The 22,087-nt window shown below is 31.3% G+C and overlaps 1 protein-coding gene across 1 annotated transcript in view; it reads right to left on the minus strand.

The window, feature by feature from the left end:
* LOC146994923 (uncharacterized) overlaps positions 1 to 21,877 on the minus strand; it is a 236,454-nt gene extending 214,577 nt beyond the window's left edge. The window contains exons 1-2 of the mRNA XM_085825095.1: positions 21,712 to 21,877; positions 9,135 to 9,323 (exon numbers count right to left, since the gene is read on the minus strand). The gene's annotated coding sequence lies outside the window, so the exon portion shown is untranslated. The remainder of the gene's footprint in view (positions 1 to 9,134; positions 9,324 to 21,711) is intronic.
* Positions 21,878 to 22,087: the final 210 nt, after the last annotated feature.

Consider the following 22,087-nt stretch of genomic DNA (forward strand, 5'->3'; position numbering starts at 1 on the left):
TATACTATTTCATTATTTTTCCACTGCAAAATTAAGGTGACCGAATAGATTTTGAGAGCATCAAATTTGTATAAAAAAAATGCAGTTAAATGTTAAAGCAAATATATATTATATCCTGATATGATTGTTAATTTTTGAATTTTTTAATACATGCATTCCTATTTTTAAACAACTAGTCTGGTAATTAAAATAATGTTAAGATTCAAAAACCAAACTACCAACTCGTACTAATAATTTATGGATAAAAGTACTAAAAATGGAGATGTTACTATATTTTAAAAATATTTTGGTACTGATGTCATTCATAACAGCATTTTCCATGTTCTATTCAGCTTTCTAAATTATACAGTGAGAAAAATGAGCAACAAGAACACATAATTATAGAAAATATCATACTTGTCGATGCAAAAATTTAGAGAACCCGGTGAAATTGCCAAAGTTCTCAATAATCTGGGGCTTGATGTGATGCAATCATTTTGTTCAGTTTGATTCATTTTTTCATATTACATATGTCATTTATCCATATCAGCCCAAAACCAAGAATTTGGCACCGTTTGTACACCTTCATCAAATTCAGCAATGTAAAAGAAACTCTTGAAAAGCTAAAATAATTATTTTAGGTATTTTAGGTAAATTTAAAATAGATCAAGTCTTAAAATAAATAAAAAAGCACTATTTCATTCAAAATATTTCAGGTTCAAAGCATAAGTTTAGAGAAGAACAATTTACAAATAGATTTGAGTTTTAATACAATTTATTCCTGTGTTCTTATTAAATACGCATTACTGTTCTTTTTTAATCGATACAGATTTAAGTTTTGGTAGAGGGATAATTTTTTTTTACTTTGGTGTAATAAAGGCGTTTCTTCGAAAACATAAATTGGAAGAAATATTCTTGATGAATACTTACAAAATAATCTCTCTCTCTCTTTATTTATTTATTTATTTATTTTTAAATCTTAAATGATCATAAACAGCGTTTTTGTTAAAAATGCTATCTGTAAAATTTTCTTTAGTAAACACCAGCAAAATGGAAACTGCCCTAACATAATTAGAATTTTATTTATTTTATTAATGTATGTATAATGATGTATCTAAGTATGAAATCAATTAAAAATCAGCTTGCCATTTAAAAAAAAGCCTTGCTTTTATCAATTAACCCAAGTACATTTAGAAACAAATTTAATTGGTTTAATTATTCAGAGACTACTTTTAAGGAATGACTATATAGAAAATATTTCATATGAAATAAAGTTGCAACACTTAACTAATAGGATCACGTTCATTATTCTTTGCAGAACTTTATTGACATAGCTAATTTTATCTGCATATACATGTTTATGAATTAAATGCATATTCAACTGAGTAAAAGGAAATAATTATTTAATTTAAATTTTGTATATTTTGCTCTTTAAACAACCTGTTATTAGTAGTATATTCTGAGGCAGGAAAGTGATGTTCTATTTTTATTGCATTGCATGATTATTTTCGTGTTATTTAAAAAAACATTAGCAAGCCTTGTGAAAACATAATCGAGTATATTTAGTTATCAATTAAATAAATTACATCATCAATTAAATAAATTACACAGACATCAGAAGTATGCAACCTGATAATGTAATGAAAGTATGTAGCATTTATGAAAAATTGTGGCTCGAATTGAAAGAACAGGAAATTTCTACAAATATTCTCATATTTAGAGTTGATTTTGGACTGACATCACTTTCATGAATTATTAGTTTTTTCTTCTTGATTGGTATGATGTCTCTTTCATCACTTGAGTATTCGTGATACGATTCTGCTTCAATAGATGATAAATTAGGGCAGATCTCACATCGACTAGACTTCATGATGAAATCCATAATTAACAATTGCCTGTTGTTTTTTTGTCCCCCTAAATCTTTTTAAACATCCGTATATAGATTTAAACACTTACTAAGCTCCCCTTGGAATCGGAGATTTCATTCGACATTTGTGTCATATTGTAAAAAATGATTACCTAATTTTCTTCCCAATTCAAGTCCTACACTGATGACTTTAGCTGTGAATGCAGCTGGTTCAGATTGGTCTTCATCATGTTTATTTGTTTCATGAATCATGTTAACTAACTCATCCTCATTTAGTTCTTCATCAACCATTATTCCTTTAATATATGCTTGAGCTAAATCCTCAAAACCTTCTCCTACTACAGTTTGAGCCAATTTAGTGATCTGAGAATATTCACACTCTAATGGTAATCTATCATTGTCATCTTTAGCAACATCCAGCGTATTGCTTTCCAGCATGCGTTGAGCATTGATTGTTTAATCTGAGTATATGACAGTCCAACACAATCTAAGATTGTAAATTTCTTCCAAGCATCCATAAGAGTAAGATTCATTATTCTCCATTTTTTCTAAAATATACCTAAAGGTTTGTTTGATATACACAATGTTGTAAAAGCCAGAAAATATTACTTGATTCAATGGCTGTAATAAAGAAGTTGTATTTTTTGGGCAAAAAGACTATTTCTACTTTTTTGTGTTGTAAATTTTGAAGATGACCAGGTGCATTATCTATTAAAAGAAGAGTCTTAAAAGGCAATCCTTTTTTACCTAAATAATTTTTGACATCTGGGACAAACATGGTAAGAAATCATTCATTGAACCTTATGGCAGTGACCCGTGCTTTCCTGTTAGGCATCCAATAAAAGGGAAGGTTATTTATATTTGTTCCTTTAAATGAACATGGTGTTTTTGATTTGTTAATAACCAATGGTTTCATTATATAATTGCCTGAAGCATTGCAACAGAAAAAAATTGTATGACTTTTCACTACCTTATGACCACTAGCTGATTTGCAAGGTACAGTCAAAAGTCGTTAATTCGGACACCTATAATCCGGAATGATCTATAATCCGGACCTCAAAGCTAAAAACTTTCTGCACATGCGCACAGGCGTTTTACGCGAGCGCGTAAGAACTTGACTACTGCGCATATGCGTGTGAGCAAGCGCAGAATACGTTTTCGCCTGCGCGTTTAATGTATAACGGACGGTGTAGGCTAAAATTATCTAATTATCTATTTCAGTTAATGTTAATGATTGCGTTGTTCCTTAATCTTCGAATAGGATCCCGCTTATTATTTTTTGCAGACTGTAAGAGCAATTTTATAAAAGTAAACTTGAACTTTCGATTATGTCAAATAGAATTTCCGATGCTGGAACTTCCAAAGGATCTACAAAACGAAAGTATGTTTCAATGTCCAACAAACAAAAAGTGAAATTGCTGAAAAAAATGGATAAAGACATGAAGAATGTGACAGAGAGGTTAGTGAAAACGAAAAAATTTCCATTGACCAGTTAGTCGGTATTCTCGGCACAGCAATTAACGGGACTTGAACAGCAGAACTCTTTAACTGAAAAGAAATTATGTCTGTTTATAGAATTAAAGAGAAAGTATTAGTATCACATAAAATGAAGCAACTTAAACAACTTACATTGAAAGAAATGTTTAATAAAGTAAACAAATAAATATTAAGCTTTTTTTTTTGTAAATTTTGATACCCTTTAGATCATAATTGTTCTTTATTTCATAAATTACGGTTTCATATTTTTAATTTTAGAATTTCTGCATGCCATCTTACGAGATTTAAACTGATGATCTATAATCCGGAAAAATCGATAATCCGGAATCGCCGAAGTCCCGACGAGTCCGGATTAACGACTTTTGACTGTATTTTTTTTTTTTTTTTTTTTTTTTTTTTTTTTTTCAGAACAACGTAGACACGTCAGCATTGAAGATCTGATCAGAAATGTAGGAGATCGTGGCAATTGATTTCAGCAAATTTTGCTGGATATTGTTGTTACATTCGAATCAGCAGATGCACTTTCTCCTTTCAATCTTAGATTATGTAAAGAATGCCTTTGTTTAAATATTATTAAATCTCTCAAACCAACCATGACTTGTGGAAAAAGATACCTTTTTTTCATCTGACAAAGTCGATAGTGACCGATTCTTAAGTGCTTTATAAATTTTTAAAGCCTTGTTTCTAATAGCATCAGTATCAATTGGAATCCATTTTAAATTTTCGTCTTCTACCCATATCTAATTCTTTTTCTAGTAGAGTCTTCATTTTTTTTTTTAATTGTCCTTATTGTGGCTTCATTCATGGAGTAAAATTTAGCAACATTTGTTACTCCTTCTCTATTACATAGATGATCTAATATTTTAATTTTTGCTTCTAATTTCATTTTTGATTTTTTTTTAAAAATCGTTTTGGCATTATAATACTTTAAAAAATTTACATAAATTATAAAAAATGCCACAAAAACTATAAATGTTGAAAACTTGCTAGTAAACATTCAGATATGTAGATAAAAATGATGTAATCCTTGCTGCTAAAATACTGATACTGCATTAGTTCGCGTGAACCATATAATTTAAAATTTTACTGTTATGAAATACATATACATACTATTGAGATTCTCCTAACACGGGGAATCCCCATCCTTGTTGTTGCCACCAGTGTTACCAAAGAAATGAGATTAAAAAATGACTTCAAATGTATGTATTTGCATTTATGCAGCAAATACTATTTTACTAAGTTTTTGAAATCTGTTAATTTTTAAACTGTGTAAAACTGAAATCATGTAAAACAGGTAAGTACTGTATAAATCGAGGGATAGGTGTATTTCCACGAGATGTTAATACATCAGAACTTTAAATGTCTGTACATATATACTTGAAGATGAAATCCTGCAAAGTTGACAAATGTTTTTAGGAAAATGAAAATTAAAATGGAAATACAAATTTAAATTTCAATAAATTTGACTTTCTTATCGTCAAGACTGCATTTGCATTGTTTTAGAGTGGAATTCATACAGAAAAGCTTCTAATTTCAAAATTGTCGTGTAGTTTTTGTAGTAAAATATATTCCTGTTTCTAACTTTTCCAGGTCTAATAAAGAATACTGCTTTAACATATGGTTAAATAAAATGAAAAGGCATGATCTTTTGTAGTATTTGTAATAATTTGTCTGTCATGTTACCACAAGTTTTTGTTGGTGTTAATTGTTTTTTATTTTCATTTTTTACTCAGAATTGCAGAATTCCAGGTCTTTAAATTTCTAAAAGATAAGCAACAAAGCATAGTATTTAAGAAAAATTTTTATTATTTGCACTTCAAATGCCGCATATGTCAACTAAGTTTAAAGTTGTATATTTTAATACAGAATTAAAAAGAATTAACACCAACGTGCTGCTAATTTGTGTGTGTCCAGTGAATTAGAGGAAAGACCATTCTTAATGCCCATCAACCATGATTTACCAACAATGCGAGAAACAGGCCATCTTTGGAAATCAGAATTTATTTTAGCAACATAAACGTTATTTATACTAGATTTGCATTTGCTGTCATGTAAGTTTTTGATGGGCTTCTGAAACAAAAGAAAATATTTGTTGGTGGTATGATGAAATAAAATATTTGATACTAATACTCTCCGACTGTCATCTAAAATCACACAATCGTTTCCTTTGTTGAAACAATTTATTGTGAATAGGTTTTCTTTTCCTTTTTTATTTGGACATCTGCAGCTTCATTTAGAGTATGCCCTTCCTCGATGAACTAATGTTCAGTTGTAGTGGGTTCCTGGGCATAGCCTTATCCCAGTGTAGTAAGTTAATACTTTTACGAATGTTAAAGAAATAATGTTGCTGAAGTTCGTAAAAATAAAAATTCGAAGAGCAGTTATGGCAGTGAAATGAAATGAAAGCAATTGTGACATTATAATCAGTAGTAATGGCAGAGTTTGCAGCAAATATAAGATGATGAGTTTTGAAGTTAAAACCTAGAGCTAGTTGGAGTGTGAGCAGCAGAGGCAATCGGGGGCGGAGAGAGAAGTAAAAGCCCTTTTCTTCTTTTTTCTTCCCCCTTTCCTCGAGTATTCAAGGCTGAATGGTTCAGTAGTCAGGTGGTAGGCGGGAGCTTGTTGAACTTCTGTTGGCTGGCAGAGGAGTAATCCTATTGGGTGAAGTGTGATTTACAGTGTGCTACGGGGAAGGCCTAGGCTGTTTTCAATCCATACTCCTTTAGAAGGGTACAAAGACACACATCATTTCCAGGTTCCTGGGTTGTACCTTATCCTGTGTATAGCACGTGAAATACACTGGTGTGCAAAAATTAAGGACGAAGTCGAAAAATTAGCATATCAGCTGAACGAAGAGGCAGAGCGGACAGAAAGACCAATCCCGAGATTAAGTAAGGTGATCTACGGTAGCACTTGCGCAGATATGCAGGTAGACATAATGGGGGAGTGTCTGAGTTGTATAAAGCATGTTCTCGGTGAAAGATCAGTATTTCTGGCAAAGAGATTGCACACCGTATAGCAGTTAAAATCACACTGAGTTGCTGCCTCGGCGAGAAATGGCGAATAATCAATCTGTTAGATGACATCTGGATGCTTTTACCCGAGGTCATTGGGAAGTTGGAGAAAGGCCGCCGTGTGACAAGTGTGGCTGCAGAGATCGGAATTGCTCACAGCATCGTTTCACGACTTTGGAGACAATTTAAAACTACAGGAACAGCTATCCGGGGGTTTAGTAGTGGTTTTAATTTTCCCAATTTTTGGTGCTAAGCTAGGCAATTAGGTATATTACAATAATTAGTTAAAGAATAATTAATTAGTTTTTTGGGTCTTTTTTAAACTGGTGTAAAGGCCCTTATTTTCGTGAGCTCGTCGTAATCGCAAAAATCAAAGCTTTGCGAAATACTTTTTTTTTCCCCCAACTTTACTTAAGTACTTTTAAAATTTTTCAACTTTCTGTTCTGTTCATATAAAATTCGTGAAATTTTCAACTCGCGAAATCACCGATATATTCATTTTTGTGAAAATTACGGCCTGCAAAAATAAGGGCCTTTACAGTAATTAAACGTTTATCAAAAACCTTTATTGTATGTCTCTGAGGATGGTTTTAGGCCTTTTCCTGTGTTCTTCGGATTTGATATGATTTAAAATTGGTATTGTGGACTTGTTTGCCCTGGTTATATCATTGTAGAATTTTTGACTGGAGGAACAACTTTTGGTTGTGGTGGTGTAGGTAAATTTTGACTTGAAGTGCTTCGTTGATTTACAGTGTTAACTGCATTCTGGACATAATTAGTATCGTTTTCAGGGTCCAGAGGACGAAATATATTTTTCATGGCAATGAAATTTGATGCATCTCTAAGAATTACAGTTTTTTAAAATCTGTTTTACACGGGAACCGATTGTCCGATTTTGATGCGGTTTCCTGCATTCAATAGCAATTTCATGCTCCACAAATTTTATATCTGCATCTCAAATAGGATGCAAGTTGTAGGAAAATGCTTTTGAAAGCAGCAAGCCGCATCAAAATCACACGACTCGAAAGTTAATGATCCATTTTGATGCGTTTTGCTGCTTTCAACTGCAAATGCATGCCCCATCATTTTGATATAAGTTTTATGTCTGTATCTCAATTAGGGCGTAATTTCGCCGGGTTGTCTGTCTATACCAGGGTTTCTTAAACTGGAGTCGCTGGACTTGCAGCAGGGGGTTGCCTAGAATTTTAGCAGTTTTGATATTTCTTTAATTTATTATAATACTTTTACAATTACCAAATATTTTTACATAATACAATACATCTTAAAATAGATATGGCAATACAGACAAAGAAAAAAAAAATGAATCCGTTTCGACGCCTTCATTTTATAATAGAAACGTTCATTTTTCTTGCTTTGCACGTGACGCTGTCATTTCATCTGTTACTTATTTAAAATGTTCACATTGTTCTATGTCTTAAAATTAGAAATTAAATGTAGTGACCTAAAACTGCAAGTGTACAAAAGAAAAAATTGACAGTTTCACTCACGCATGTGTCGGATTTGCGCAGTACTTATTGGGTTCCACAGAATTTTTGTAAATACAGTCAAAAGTAGTTAATCCGGACTCGTCGGGACTTTGGCGATTCCGGATTATAGATCATCAGTTTAAATCTGGTAAGATGGCATGCAGAAATTATACAATTAAAAATATGAAACCGTTATTTATGAAATAAAGAACAATTATGATCTAAAGGGTATCAAAATTTACAAAAAAAAGCTTAATATTTATTTGTTTACTTTATTAAACATTTCTTTCAACAAGCACATGCGTAAAGCATACATTAAGCATAGTCGAAATTAGAAAATTGCAACCAGAAAACTATTTGATGTGTACTTGTGATATTTATAATGACAAGGAATTTGATTTAAATCATATCAAAGACGGAATACATCGAGATGAAATACTACATTTAGTAAGGAATTATAAGCCGAATAAAATAAAAACATTTGTCCTGAAGATAAGGATAGTGCTGACAAATCAACTTCCAGTTCATTGCGCGCTGCGATGTCCCCCCCACAGAGCAGCATGAAATTGATAAACAGATTTCGGAATGGTTAAGAAACAAAGGATATGCCTTTTTCCATTTTTTGCAGCAATTCCACTTTTTGTTTAATGGACTTCGAAACATACTTTTGCTTTGTAGATCCTGTACATATTAGTAAATATATATCGGAAATTCTGTTTGACATAATCGAAAGTTCAAGCTTACTTTTATAAAATTGCTCTAACAGTCTGCAAAAAATAATAATCCTGATCCAATTCGAAGATTAAGGAACAACGCAATCTGCAACATTAACTGAATTAGATAATTTTAGCTCAGCTTATACCGTCCGTTATACGTTAAACGCGCATGCGTAAACGTATTATGCGCATGTGCACAGGCAAAGTCACAGCCGTAAAGGTCTTACGAGCACACGTAAACGCGACGCATGCGCAGAAAGTTTGTAGCTTTGAGGTCCGGATTATAGATCATTCCGGATTATGGGTGTCTGAATTAATGACTTTTTGACTGTATTATGGCGTCCTGGGAATCGCAAAAAATTCTCAGTGGTAATAAGGTATTGCAACTGAAAAATATACTATACGTATGTATGCCTTATGGGCTTACCATCCTCGTGGTTAGAATTAGCGTTTGAATTATCCGAGATTTCATGTTGTTTTCTTTTTATATTTAACTTAAAATTATCATTAAAAGCATTAGCAAGGCTATCTAAGGGTTTTTTTAGCATACTGAGATATTTAAAAACACACTTACCCTTAAGGGGCTCCAGTACTTTCAATGTATCACAGTTTGCTTTTGCCGTAAGAGGTGTATGCTGGTCCATGTCCGATGCGACTCGTACAGCATCCAATTGTTGCTTGAGGAGACGAGTATTCTCAATCTTAGCTTCTAAGGGGATGATTTGAGTATGGAACGAGTTAAGAGAAGATTAAGAGACATATCCTAAAATAATATGTCCAATTGTATCAAAATATTAGCAGTTTACAGCTATAAGGTGAATTATTCAGTATAATGATTTTTTAATGTTGACACTGATGGCAAATTGCTGCTAGAAATTCTGTGGTTTAGAGATATATAATCGTCCAGAATATAATATTTCATCACAATTATTCTTTTTCAAAGTAAAAAAATAAAATTTACAATAAAGCTTAGAACTAACATGAAAACTAATAGATAGTTCTTGTAACTATGCAATACATCTGGATTTATATCATAAAAATATTTTTCAATAAATAATAGATCAATAAATAAGTATCTTAATATTTTATTCATACTTACAAGCCAGATGATGGGTAACAGGTATAAGAACACACCTCTATTTTCCATGTAATGCAGAAAAATACATAGTAGCTTCATCTGCCAAACGGTCTAGTACATTTATGCAGCATTGTTGTCTAACAAGACTCCAGGTAACTCGAGAATCATGGGAATATTCCAAGTAAACACCACTTTCCCATTGAAATTTTTAAATTTCAGTCACTTAAATCTAATATCCATACATAATTTACATAATCTTACCACATAAAAGATTAATCATTATTATAATTAAAAGATTTACTTCAAAAGATATTTTACAAATAGATATTTTAGATAGGAGAAAAACATATTTATTATATATGCCTTGTACAATGACTAGAACTTTAAGCACTTAAGTGTAACTAAGCAGATGGAACAAATAAATATAATACTGGTTTTTGAGTAAATGGAATCTAATTTCAAATTTTTAAACAAAGTAAGGGGGGTATCAAAGTATCAATATACGACAATTCCAATAATGAGTATAAGGATGGTACCTTACTCTAGATATAATATTACATGAATAATTAATTTTTATTAATCATGTATAAATATTCCTTTCTTTAGTTTTGTTAGTCAAAACATACTTTTATTTTTAATTATTAACTGTACAATGTTTGTCATTTCACAGCAAAATGCATTGTGAAGGAAATACATAAAGTCCATGCGGTGACCAGACAAAAGGACGAAAGTGCACATGACAAAAGCCCACAAAAATGACCCCACTGGGATAATTGCCCACGCGACTAATACCCACACCGATGAAAGCGCACATTGATGAAAGCCCACACAGATAAAAGCCCACATAGATAGAAGGGCACGCTGATAAAAGTCCACACTAACAAAAACCCACACCGATATATACGTCATGAATAGAGATAAAATAAAAAATAAATGAATAAGAAATAATTGAACAATAAATTTAAGTAGCGGAACACATTTCATTTTCGTCTCCGGCTGAATTAAATTCGTATATATATATATATAGTACAGAGAGTCAATCAAAATAATATAATTAAAAACATATACATGTATGTATCTTTGTTTTTATATTTACGCAAGAAATGGAAGTGCCTTTGTATAAGTGTGACAAAGGGAGGTGAAAGGGAATACTGGCCACACAGCTTATTTTAATTCTACAAAATTATAAGGAGTATAATATGTATGTAAATTTTCATCATATACAGAGAATAATTTATGAATAATTTAACACTACAGAAAATTTTGCATTATATGAATTTAATATGGAGAATTAAAGCCGAACTTTCATTTTAACGAAAAAAAAATAAAAGTACAGTATTCTATTATGATTAAGCGCAAACACCGTTTTAATGGTGAATAAAAAGCATGGTTTCAAATAATCCAGTTAAATTTTGACAACTTGGATTTTACATAAATTAATTTCATTCCCACTTGAAATTTAATTTTTTTAATCATAATAATTACTCGTAAAATTTTTCAGGAAGTCATAGTTATTTTGGATTTCCTGAAAATGTGTGCTGGTTTTAAGTGGGCATTCGTCTTGTGGGCTTTTGTCATTTAGTTTTCTAACTGGCCGCTGGCTATTCAGGCAGGAAACCATTGCCTTCCTTTTCTTTTGCCCCCAGCTGTGTGAAAAAGCAGTTAAAGAGAGGAGAGCCTTGCTTAATTGCTTTATTCCCTATGGAACCTGGGGCGCCAAAGAAGGCCTCAGAAGGGAGGGTGTGGCAGGAGAACAATTAAAGAGGATTTTAAATGTTTTTTGTTAGTTACCTACTAGAAAATAACATTATCTGAAATTCCGCTTGTAACTGAAGTTAACCCCTTTCTTACATTTCTTTAGTATAGTTCTTGAATAACCTTTTGTCTAAGGATTTAGTTAGAATTTCAATTATTTTAAAAATTTCAATAATTGGAAAATGAAAGGAATTAAATATTTTTTAACCATTTTTAAAGGGATAATTCACTGTTTTTGCAGTAAAACTGCAGAGTGGAAAAATATGCTAGTTCCTGATTTGATAGTGTCTCTAACAACTTTTTGATGAACTAATTAAACATGCTTGTTATATCAAAGCCATTGTTTAAAAGTAAAACTACTGAACTATTTCTAAAAACATTAAATTATTACATATATTAAAATTTACGTACAAGTAATATTTTTCATTTTAACTTTCATATGGTTGAAAACGCAACCATGTGAAAGTTAAAATGAAAAATATGAAACCGTAATAAAAGTTAAACTATTCGAATAATTTTAATAACACAGGTTTCTGAACTTAGCAACAAGAGGATTTAAGAACCATGAGCCCAGCGTTGTAAGAAAAGTAATCTTGCACATTAAAAATAATTTTTATTTCAATAAAAATATTATATTACTCGATTAACTGTAAACGCTTAAAAAACAGTTCATTTCAATTTACCGTAATTATTTATATACAAAAACTTTGATTGAAGCAAATTTAAACAGCATTTAGAAACTGAAAATTCACTGGAACACTTCTTTTGTGGGTTTTATGCTGTTATTATGTGTTGAATATTATTTCGCCTAGATTAAGAAAAAGAAACTCATAACATGTAAAAATTTATTAGGTAGAAAAACTATCAAATTAAGGTCATTTTCTTCTCCTCGAAGTGCATTGATTTCCTTATACGAATTTCATATTCTGACAGCACAGAAATAGTGGCCACATATCTTGTAGGAGGTATTTCTTAAAAGCCTCATGTGTTGACGATCAAGTAGAAAAAAAATGTTTTGTTATGGAGATACGTTTTGAATAACTTTTTTCTTCTATTGAATGAGTTCAAAGTTTCTAATATCTTGTTTTCTAGCATGAAATGTTTCACCAGTTTTTCAGGTTCTTTTCTAAGAATAATTCTAATTCATTAAGCAGAAGTTAGTAAGAACAAGTAAGGTGTACTTCAAATTTGATCTCTTAGGTTTATTAGGTCTGGCTACCAAATAACTGTTTTTGAATTCAACATCAAATTTTAAACATATATTTTTTTTTAAATTTGTGTCTTTTATTTTCAAAAAACATGCACGTAATCCGAAGTTTCTGTGACAAAAGTTAGTATAAGAAAAGTGGGACAAATTAAATTATCTGTATATTTAGTCACTATTAAAAACGAATTCTGGCTAGACTATGGGTCCTCAATCAGGAGGAATAGCCCTAAGGGGAATTTCAAAGTTTCAGAGAGTAATTTAGTCCACCTTTTCTTTACGTATTAAGTATTTAGATTTAGTTTATGAATACAAAAAAGAACATTTATTCAAATTTTGGTATTTACCAACATGTTTGATACTTGTTTAATTTACTTAAAAAATAATCCGTATTTAAACAAACACATATCTACTTTTCAAGTTTTGGGAAGGAGAGGTTGAATGATCATTTAGCAATGGTGGAAAGGGTATATGGGGAAAAAGCTGGTGAGAATCACTGGTCTAGACTGAGCCAACTTGATTTAAATTTAGAATTTTATACTCTATATAGAATTTTATACGAATCTTTAGTTCTTACTGTAGAGTCATTAGGTTTTATATATATATATATATAATGTTGTATGATCTTAAATCCATTTAGTGCGAATACAAGTTATTATTACTTGCGCAATTGCTGCAAAGTTAGTTAATAATAATTTATTTCCTAAACAGTATTGATTAATTGATTATATTATCTCCCGAGTTTAATTAAAGTAGAATTATTTTAAAAGTGTGAATCTATACTGTATATAGGTATACAAAGATACACATACATATACATGTATGTGTATCTTTGTTTTTATATTTACGCAAGAAATGGAAGTGCCTTTGTATCAGTGTGACAAAGGGAGGTGAAAGGGAATACTGGCCACACTGCTTATTTTAATTCTAAAAACTGGTAAGTTATAACTGGTAAGTTACTGGTTAATACTGGTAAGTTATATTTTGAAAGATGTTTTGAAGTAATTTGAAAGCAAAATGTTAATAATGTTTTAACGGGGACTGGAGTTAAATCATCACGAAGAATAAAATTTCAATTGTAAAAGGAAAATTAAAACATGTAATCATTGTCATTGATCGAAAATTAGTTGACTTTTCAAGGGAATCAAACCAACTCCCGTTCAGTGAACAATAATTGATAAAAATACGTAAATACGAAAGTGTTTCGTCTGGTGTCCGCCGACAACATCGCGGCAAAAACATCGCGGAGGAAAACGTCGCGGAGAAAACAACGCAAGGCGAAAACGTCGTGCTACAAAACATCGTGGGAGAACACATCGCAAAGAGAAAAACATCGCAGTTCTAAAACATCGTGGTACAAAATATCGTCGTCGAAAATAAAGCGGTTCAAAAACTTCGCAATTTAAAAACATAGTCGTCGAAAATATCGTGATAAAAAATAAAGTATCTACAAATCATCGCATGACGATAACATCGCAGACATGCTTTTTTCAGACATGCTTTAATAACTGTAAATGGATATTCCCATAATGATTCGTGAGCGCAAGAGGGTAAGAAGGATAATTTTTACTTTCATATTTTTTATTAATACATTTTTGCTGAGAAAATAAAAAGGAAACTTAAGCATAGAAAATTAATGCAACTTATAGCACTTAATAGAATTTTAAATCAACATAGTTAACTAACAAAGACCATAATAAATTATTTTTAATAAAGATTTTACAGGTAATTTTTCATAAAAAGTATAATCTATTAAGTTGCATTTAATTTTCTATGCTTAAGTTTCCTTCTTATTTTTTCAGCAAAAATTTATTAGTTAATAAAAAAATGTGAAAGTAAAAATTATCCTTCCTTACATCACTTGCGCTCACAAATCATTATGGGAATATCCATTTACAGTTATTAAAGCCTGAAAAAAGCATGTCTGCGATGTTATCGTCATGCGATGATTAATAGATACTTTATTTTTTACCACGATATTTTCGACGGCGATATTTTTAAACTGCGAAGTTTTTGAACCGCTTTATTTTCGACGACGATGTTTTGTACCACGATGTTTTAGAACTGCGATGTTTTCGCCTTGCGTTGTTTTCTCCGCGATGTTTTCGTCCGCGATGTTTTTGCCGCGATGTTTTCGGCTGTAACCGTTTCGTCTTTACTCGAGTTATAAGTTAAAGCCAAACCGGCAATTCTAGTCAGGCCAAATATTTCCGCGAATAGAAGGAATTATGAACCAATGCTGATATTCAAAGAACTTATTCTTATGAAGCATTTTAGTCAATTCAATTTGGAGTAAAAATCAATTACTGTAGAGAAATCCTATTTAACTCGAGTAATCGTCCCCGACACTTTGATGTTTATGCATTTGAGTACTATATTATTTGTAGAAATTAAACATTGGAAATTGTCATTATGAAATCGAATTCAAAGTAAAGTTGAAATAAACATAGAAGATTATAAAAAAAGATAAATAATGCAAAATTTGTAAAAACAAATCAAAGACAATATAAAAATAATATAGAAAATAATATAAATAAGATCAGTGAATGTACATGAAGATATAAAGGCCAGAAAAGGTATTAAGTAACTGTCTATTAGCTCTTGGACAGTGAAAATGCTTTTTTCCTTTCTTAAATTCTTAATCATTGCGACATGACAATTAGCCAGAAATTAATTAATTTCCATTCACTAGTATTTTCAAAAAAATCTTAACAGATGGTGTCTCTCAGATAAGAACTCCACAAAATACATCCCTCAAGAATTCCAAGTCCCACCCACTACCATAAATTGCTTCAAGTTTTACCGACTGATATTATTCAAAGCCCCTACTGCCGTTAAGAATTTTCGGACACCCTACACTTCTGAGTCAGACACGAAGAGAACACTTTGCCAACTCCCCCACTAGAAAGAATGTAAGTTACTTAATACCTTTTCTGGCCTTTATATCTTCCTGTACATTCACTGTTCTTATTATATATTATTTTCTATATTATTTTTTATATTATTTTTATATTGTCTTTGATTTGTTTTTACAAATTTTGCATTATTTATCTTTTTTTATAATCTTCTATGTTTATTTCAACTTTACTTTGAATTCGATTTCATAATGACAATTTCCAATGTTTAATTTCTACAAATAATATGGTACTCAAATGCATAAACATGAAAGTGTCGGGGACGATTACTCGAGTTAAATAGGATTTCTCTACAGTAATTGATTTTTACTCCAAATTGAATTGACTAAAATGCTTCATAAGAATAAGTTCTTTGAATATCAGCATTGGTTCATAATTCCTTCTATTCGCGGAAATATTTGGCCTGACTAGAATTGCCGGTTTGCCTTTAACTTATAACTCGAGTAAAGACGAAACACTTTCGTATTTACGTATTTTTATCAATTATTGTTCATTGAACGGGAGTTGGTTTGTTCCCCTTGAAAAGTCAACTAATTTCCGATCAATGACAATGATTACATGTTTTAATTTTTCCTTTTACAATTGAAATTTTATTCTTCATGATGATTTAACTCCAGTCCCCGTTAAAACATTATTAACATTTTGCTTTCAAATTACTTCAAAACATCTTTCAAAATATAACTTACCAGTATGGATGCACGCTTTTAAAATAATTCTACTTTAATTAAACTTAGGAGATAATATAATCAATTAATCAATACTGTTTAGGAAATAAATTATTATATATATATATATATATATATATATATGCGGAGAAAAGGAAAAATAAGCAATGCCCTCTTCGAGACTCGAGCCTGGATCTTTCGAATACGAGCCAATTGTACTAACCGTTACACCATGAAGGCATTCTAGAAGGAGGGAGAAAATACCTTATTTACTCCCCCTTTTAAAGGCCACTGGGTATTAGGGGACCCAGTCGTCAAATCTTGGTGGAGAAGAATCATCATCCACCACCTTTTTTTTAGTTCAGGCATCATGCAGGAGATATGAAAATTTAGCAATGTGCTTGCCTGGACTCTTAACTTGAACCTCTCGAATACGCGCCGAGTGTGCTAACCATTACACCGCGAAGGCATGCTGGAAGGAGGGAGAAAATACTATCCTGTTATGTATTATTTCAGCCTGTACTGTCAATTCTACTTTCCGCTTCCTCACCCGGATGTAAATAAGTTAGTAAGTAAACATGTTTAGAATGCAAATGAGTGAAGAGTATTTATGGCGAAGCTTTTGCGATTGAAAGGAATTGCGAGAATTGGCTATGTCAACTTTTGCTGTCAGGGTTTAGCCGTTGCATTAAGTGCACCAGTAAGTTAATTTTCTGAAAAGGCCTGTTAGGCTAATCTTGAAATCCTCTATTTATTACCTTGAAAATTTAGGTTTATTGGTTGTGCTGATGCTTTAGCAACTCAATATTTTGTCGATTGAGTTGTTAAAATATCAACACAACAATTAAGTATTGTTGTATGGTTGTGCTGAAACTTTAGCAACTCATTCGTCAATACTGAGTAGCTAAAGTATCAGCACATCTGTACAACAATATTTAAATGTAAGCAGTAAGCATAAATATGCAGAATGAAGTAAGCTTTGTAAACAATTTTATAGCTAACTTAATTTTGATAGCAAACACTCATGTAAACAGATCATGTTTGCAAACACGCCCTAAAAGAACATCATCTACATCATGCCTTTATCTACTGCAATATGCAATGTCCTGAAAGATGATGCCTGTACCATTACAATAAATAATGCCATAAAACATATACATGTACAACTATGTATCGCTATATATATCATGTAATGTAATGCATTTTAATTTAACGCCCGACGGTGCAGAACTTGCGGTGTTGGCTGGAGTCACAATTTCATTGTGACTCGAAGACGCCGGAATGTTGTTGTTTTTCTAGTTTGTGTTTAGAGCTAATGTGTACTTACTTCAGGTAAATATTAGGTGGCTCCTTTACTTCTACGTAACATAACATCACAAGCAGTAGTCTATATGTTAAGCACAAGGTGTACTCTTGAATAAAAGGTTTCAACCTTTAACCTTATTCTATTGTTACTGAACATCAAGTTGATTAGTGAGTTTGGTTTGGTTTAGTGTATGTGAGCACAGCAAAGCCTCGAGAGCTATCTGCCTGAGTAGAGGGATGCCTTCGTGGAAGTCTTTCTAAGAGATACTGGCTCATGTACAAATTACACATGGGGAAAACTACGAAAAGGCCCATGCAGTCAGCCCGTCTGCGGGATTGGAAACTCTGACTGAACTTCCAGTGTTCCACGACTTTACCGCTTGGCGGACTCTTTTGACTAGTGAGAAGTCACCAGCAATCTTACAGAAGGTCATTGACAGTTTGCATGCTCCTGTGAAGGATTATAACTTGTTTGTTAGCTCCATTCTTGAAGCTAACATTCAAACATAAAATTCTATGTTTTACTGGGGTTAGTTTCATAAAAAAAATTTCTATTGATTTCAAAAGAGAAAAAAAAATTGAGCATTTTTTGAGATAAGAATAGTTGAGATAAGCAGTATGCATAACAACTTACATATGTTACATTCTAAACGTGAAAAAAAATTTTTTGATTGGTAGAACGTATCTCATCTAAGACTTAATCATTTATTTTGGATTCGCAAAACTTTCTAGACATTGTTCCTTTGAAAAAGTTCAAATATCAGAAAAAATAAATAATTAGTTAGACAAATAAAAATTAATAAATAATGGAGTAAAAGCTGTACATTAAGCAAGCGTCAGTCATCCAATTCTCAAGCTTTTCATGTAGGCACAAGGCTCAACAGCGGCTAAGCGGTAAAAAACATGGAGGTAGGAAGTAAGATGGAAGTCACCCTAAACAAGTTTCTCCGTACCCTGCTCTGAAGCACCGGCGATCCCTACGTGGTGACCAAAAAATTGGGTCATTTACCATTGAGTTCTATGGGATTTGACGCGTTCTGGTGTAAATATTTTGTAATTACGTCGCAAATATACATATAAATGTATATATTTTCTTTTTCTACAACACTTCAGAGTCCTAAGTATGTGAAAACAACATATTTTTAAACAGCATTTCATTCTGAACTGAATTAAATGCTATACTTTTCACAGGACGGTTTAATTTGAATGAAATATTTTCACAAGTTTTCGTTAATTACATTAGGAAAAAAAATTAAGGTAATTCGATTTTATTCGGTTAAGGTACAAAAATTAAGATCAAAGTTTATTGTATTATTAATATTAAAATTATGCATTATTTCTTTTCTATTTATAAAGCTTCTTCCTAAAATTCTTTCTTAAATATGACATGGTTTTTTGGCTTCTTTTAAATCGAAAAATGTAAGTCAATTTATAATTAATGCTCTATTCGGTTCATTTTAAATTAGAGAATTATTAGGAATTAGCGAAAAGGGAATAATTCTTTTAATTATACTTATCAGATTTTTTTTTTTTTTTTTTTTTTTTTTTACCCTTCATTTCAACAATACATATTCCAAAACTCTTTATTACGTTCTTAAGTGCACATCTCATAGCATTTGCTTTACAATACCTTTTAGCAGATTGCTTTCCAATACGAACAATTCTTGCTTAAATAATTTTATAACGTATTTGTCAACAGGATTTCAATTTATGTTTACAATTCAATATTAAAGTTATTATATATTTAGATAACATTTATAATCATTATAAATTAGATACATTTAATCATTAGATTTCTTCACAGTACTTTCACAGTTGTTTATAAGTGAATAAATTCTTCATTTCAAATACATTTATAAATAATTTAATGAATATTTAAGTATTTTGTCAAAGGCAGATATATGCTTTTTGCAAGCACGTGCATAAATACCCATACATATTTCCTATTTATCATTTCCGGCATGTGCAAATCTTTAATTTCTGTGCATTCACTATATTTTTCGTGTAAAGTAATTTACACTAATTTAGCATACACCCGAAAGTTTTACATAAAAAATATATATGAATATAATTTGAATGAAAATTATAAGTATTATTTTTAATACCCACTCAAAGGTCAGTTTTTCTTCAAAATTCCTCCACGATGGCATCTATCTCTTTAGGCAGATAGCCCTTGCATGCGTTACTCTATTTAATAAAAACTTAATCTGACCTATGTGCCTAATTACAAATATTTTAACATACATAATTTTATATTTACATTTAGCCATCAAGTTTCAAACTTTTCAAATCTTCTAGAAAATAAATTTTGGCAGAACTCTTTTAGCAATTTTCTTATAATCTATATTTTTGTAGTGCAACAGCTTAGAATTTTATAAAACAAATTCATGATCAAAATCGCTGTTGTTAGTTATCGAAAAATAACCAAGATGCGATTTTTGCGTAAATGTCAGTAAACTATACAAATTGCTATTATCCATCACACTATGAATGTTTCTTTCATGCGAAAGTGTCCCTTTTTTGATTTCTATGGAACTGTCGTGTGTCGAAATACTATCAGAATCTTGTCAAGCGAGCTTCTGAATGTAAACAAAGAACACCCCGTCTGGTGACCCAAGCTTCAAAGCAGTGCTTCACCGCGGAATGGCCCCTCCTCCCTTTCCTACCTCCATGCTAAAAAACGCTGAACACTGGTAGCTCGGTCCGGGGTTTAAATTCCGATGGAAAGGCTGACAGCATGGGCACTTTCGTGGTTTTCCCCTTGCGTAACATGTGTACGAGCGAGTTTCCTTTAAAATGTCCTCCACAAAGGCATGCCTTCCCTTGGCTTAGTGTCATTTCGTCCGTTCTCTTTTCATGCCGAGTTTGAAATAGTGTCGTTCGTCTGCTGCCATTCGCACTTATTCTGTCTTTCCCATTTCATTCGATGTTCGAAAAGTCACATTATGATTAAGAAAAGATATTATTCAAACGAACTGACCCTTACTACTTTGACCTAAGTTAGCCTTTGTGTTCTAATATTTATTAAACATTTTCTTTAGATAAATTTATTCTGAGCAGAATAATGAATTTCAGACATGTTCAAGAGGTGTGTGTTTGAATGTAATTCCATTTTTGTCATATAGTGTCTTTTTTTTTCAATTTCACATACTTCTAAATAAAAATAGAACGCCTGTTCCTGTGCTTTGACAGAAAATCAAAATGTAGCAAGTGTATAACGAAGATGTACATGTTTTATTAAAAATATAGCGAGCCCTCTATAACGCAACCGTTCATGGTTTTAAAGGATTTTGGTTGTAGATATGGTGATCTTAGAAATGTGATATTCACTGGCAATGTTTGTTTATGTTCACAAAAAATACAGGTTTCTTTCAAAAGGTGACCTCTTAGAAATGTCTTCAATAGATATAATTCACTGTAATTATTTTCTAATGGATAATGGAATTAATTTAATCTAATGTCTAGAAAACAGCTATTTACCGTAGGGAGATTTAAAAGCACTATAACTGTAATTAAGAGCACTGTAATTGTTCCTTCACAATCAGCTGTAATATAAGATTAGCTGGTTTCTGTGTATTTTTCATGTTATGTAACTGATATCCATAAATCTTGAGCAAATATACAGCAAATGCAAGAGAAATTATTAAAAAATTACAATTTGAAACATTAATACTATTTTTCTATTACTATATATAATACTATTAATGAATGATGAATTTATATAATATGTATACTTAGAATCTAAAAGCGATGAACTTTGATGACTCTATAAATATATATTTATGTAGTTACAAAATTTTATTAGATGTTATTATATGCATAGTTCTTTATAATCTTCCCAATCTCTAATGAAATGTTACATATTTATTACTACAGTTTGAGATGATTTTACTTAAATTTGTAGATATGCCGACTTCTGAGAGTTGTTCCATCCCCACCCAAAATAAATAAATAAATAAAATAAAAATTAAAAACACTATTCCGAATTGCTGTAGTTTAAAGATTAAGAGGTTACATTTGGAATTCATTTTTTTGACAGGGTGTCAGCTGACAATTTTAATTTATTCTGAAGTCGAAAAGAAACTATTTCTAGAAAATCACCAAATTATAATTGTTACATTCAAAAAAGCTTTCAGTGAGAAATATGTTTAAACTTTGATAATAAGCTCAGTCTAAAGTAAAGAATAAAGTATCTCTTAGCCAAGTTTTTTTAACATTTTGTGTGTTACCTTTCTTTATCAAATATCATGTTCCTCGCACTTAAACCATAAGATCCAGTGCAACAGCAATATCGCAAAATACTCGTAGTTTTAAAACGAGCATATCTTTAGAATTTCCGATACAGAGACTCACGCGCTGGAGATAAAAATGTTTTTTCTGCACAACGTTGCCATTGCTCGCTTTGAAATCCTTGAGTTTGTTAATCAAAAATTCGTCAAAGTTTTAAAAAATAGGAAATCGATCATAAAACAAATTTCAAATTTCAAATTTGGTCTTCCACATGCTCATATTCGTTGGAGGATTACGTTATTCAAAATTCGATGACTCTATGTACCATTGTTTTATCACAATACGAGAAATATACATACATTTATGCAGATTTTT

Source organism: Stegodyphus dumicola, chromosome 10 (genome assembly GCF_044657685.1).
Source record: "Stegodyphus dumicola isolate Sdum_Otavi_A_Nest chromosome 10, ASM4465768v1".
Taxonomy (NCBI): Eukaryota; Metazoa; Arthropoda; class Arachnida; order Araneae; family Eresidae; genus Stegodyphus; species Stegodyphus dumicola.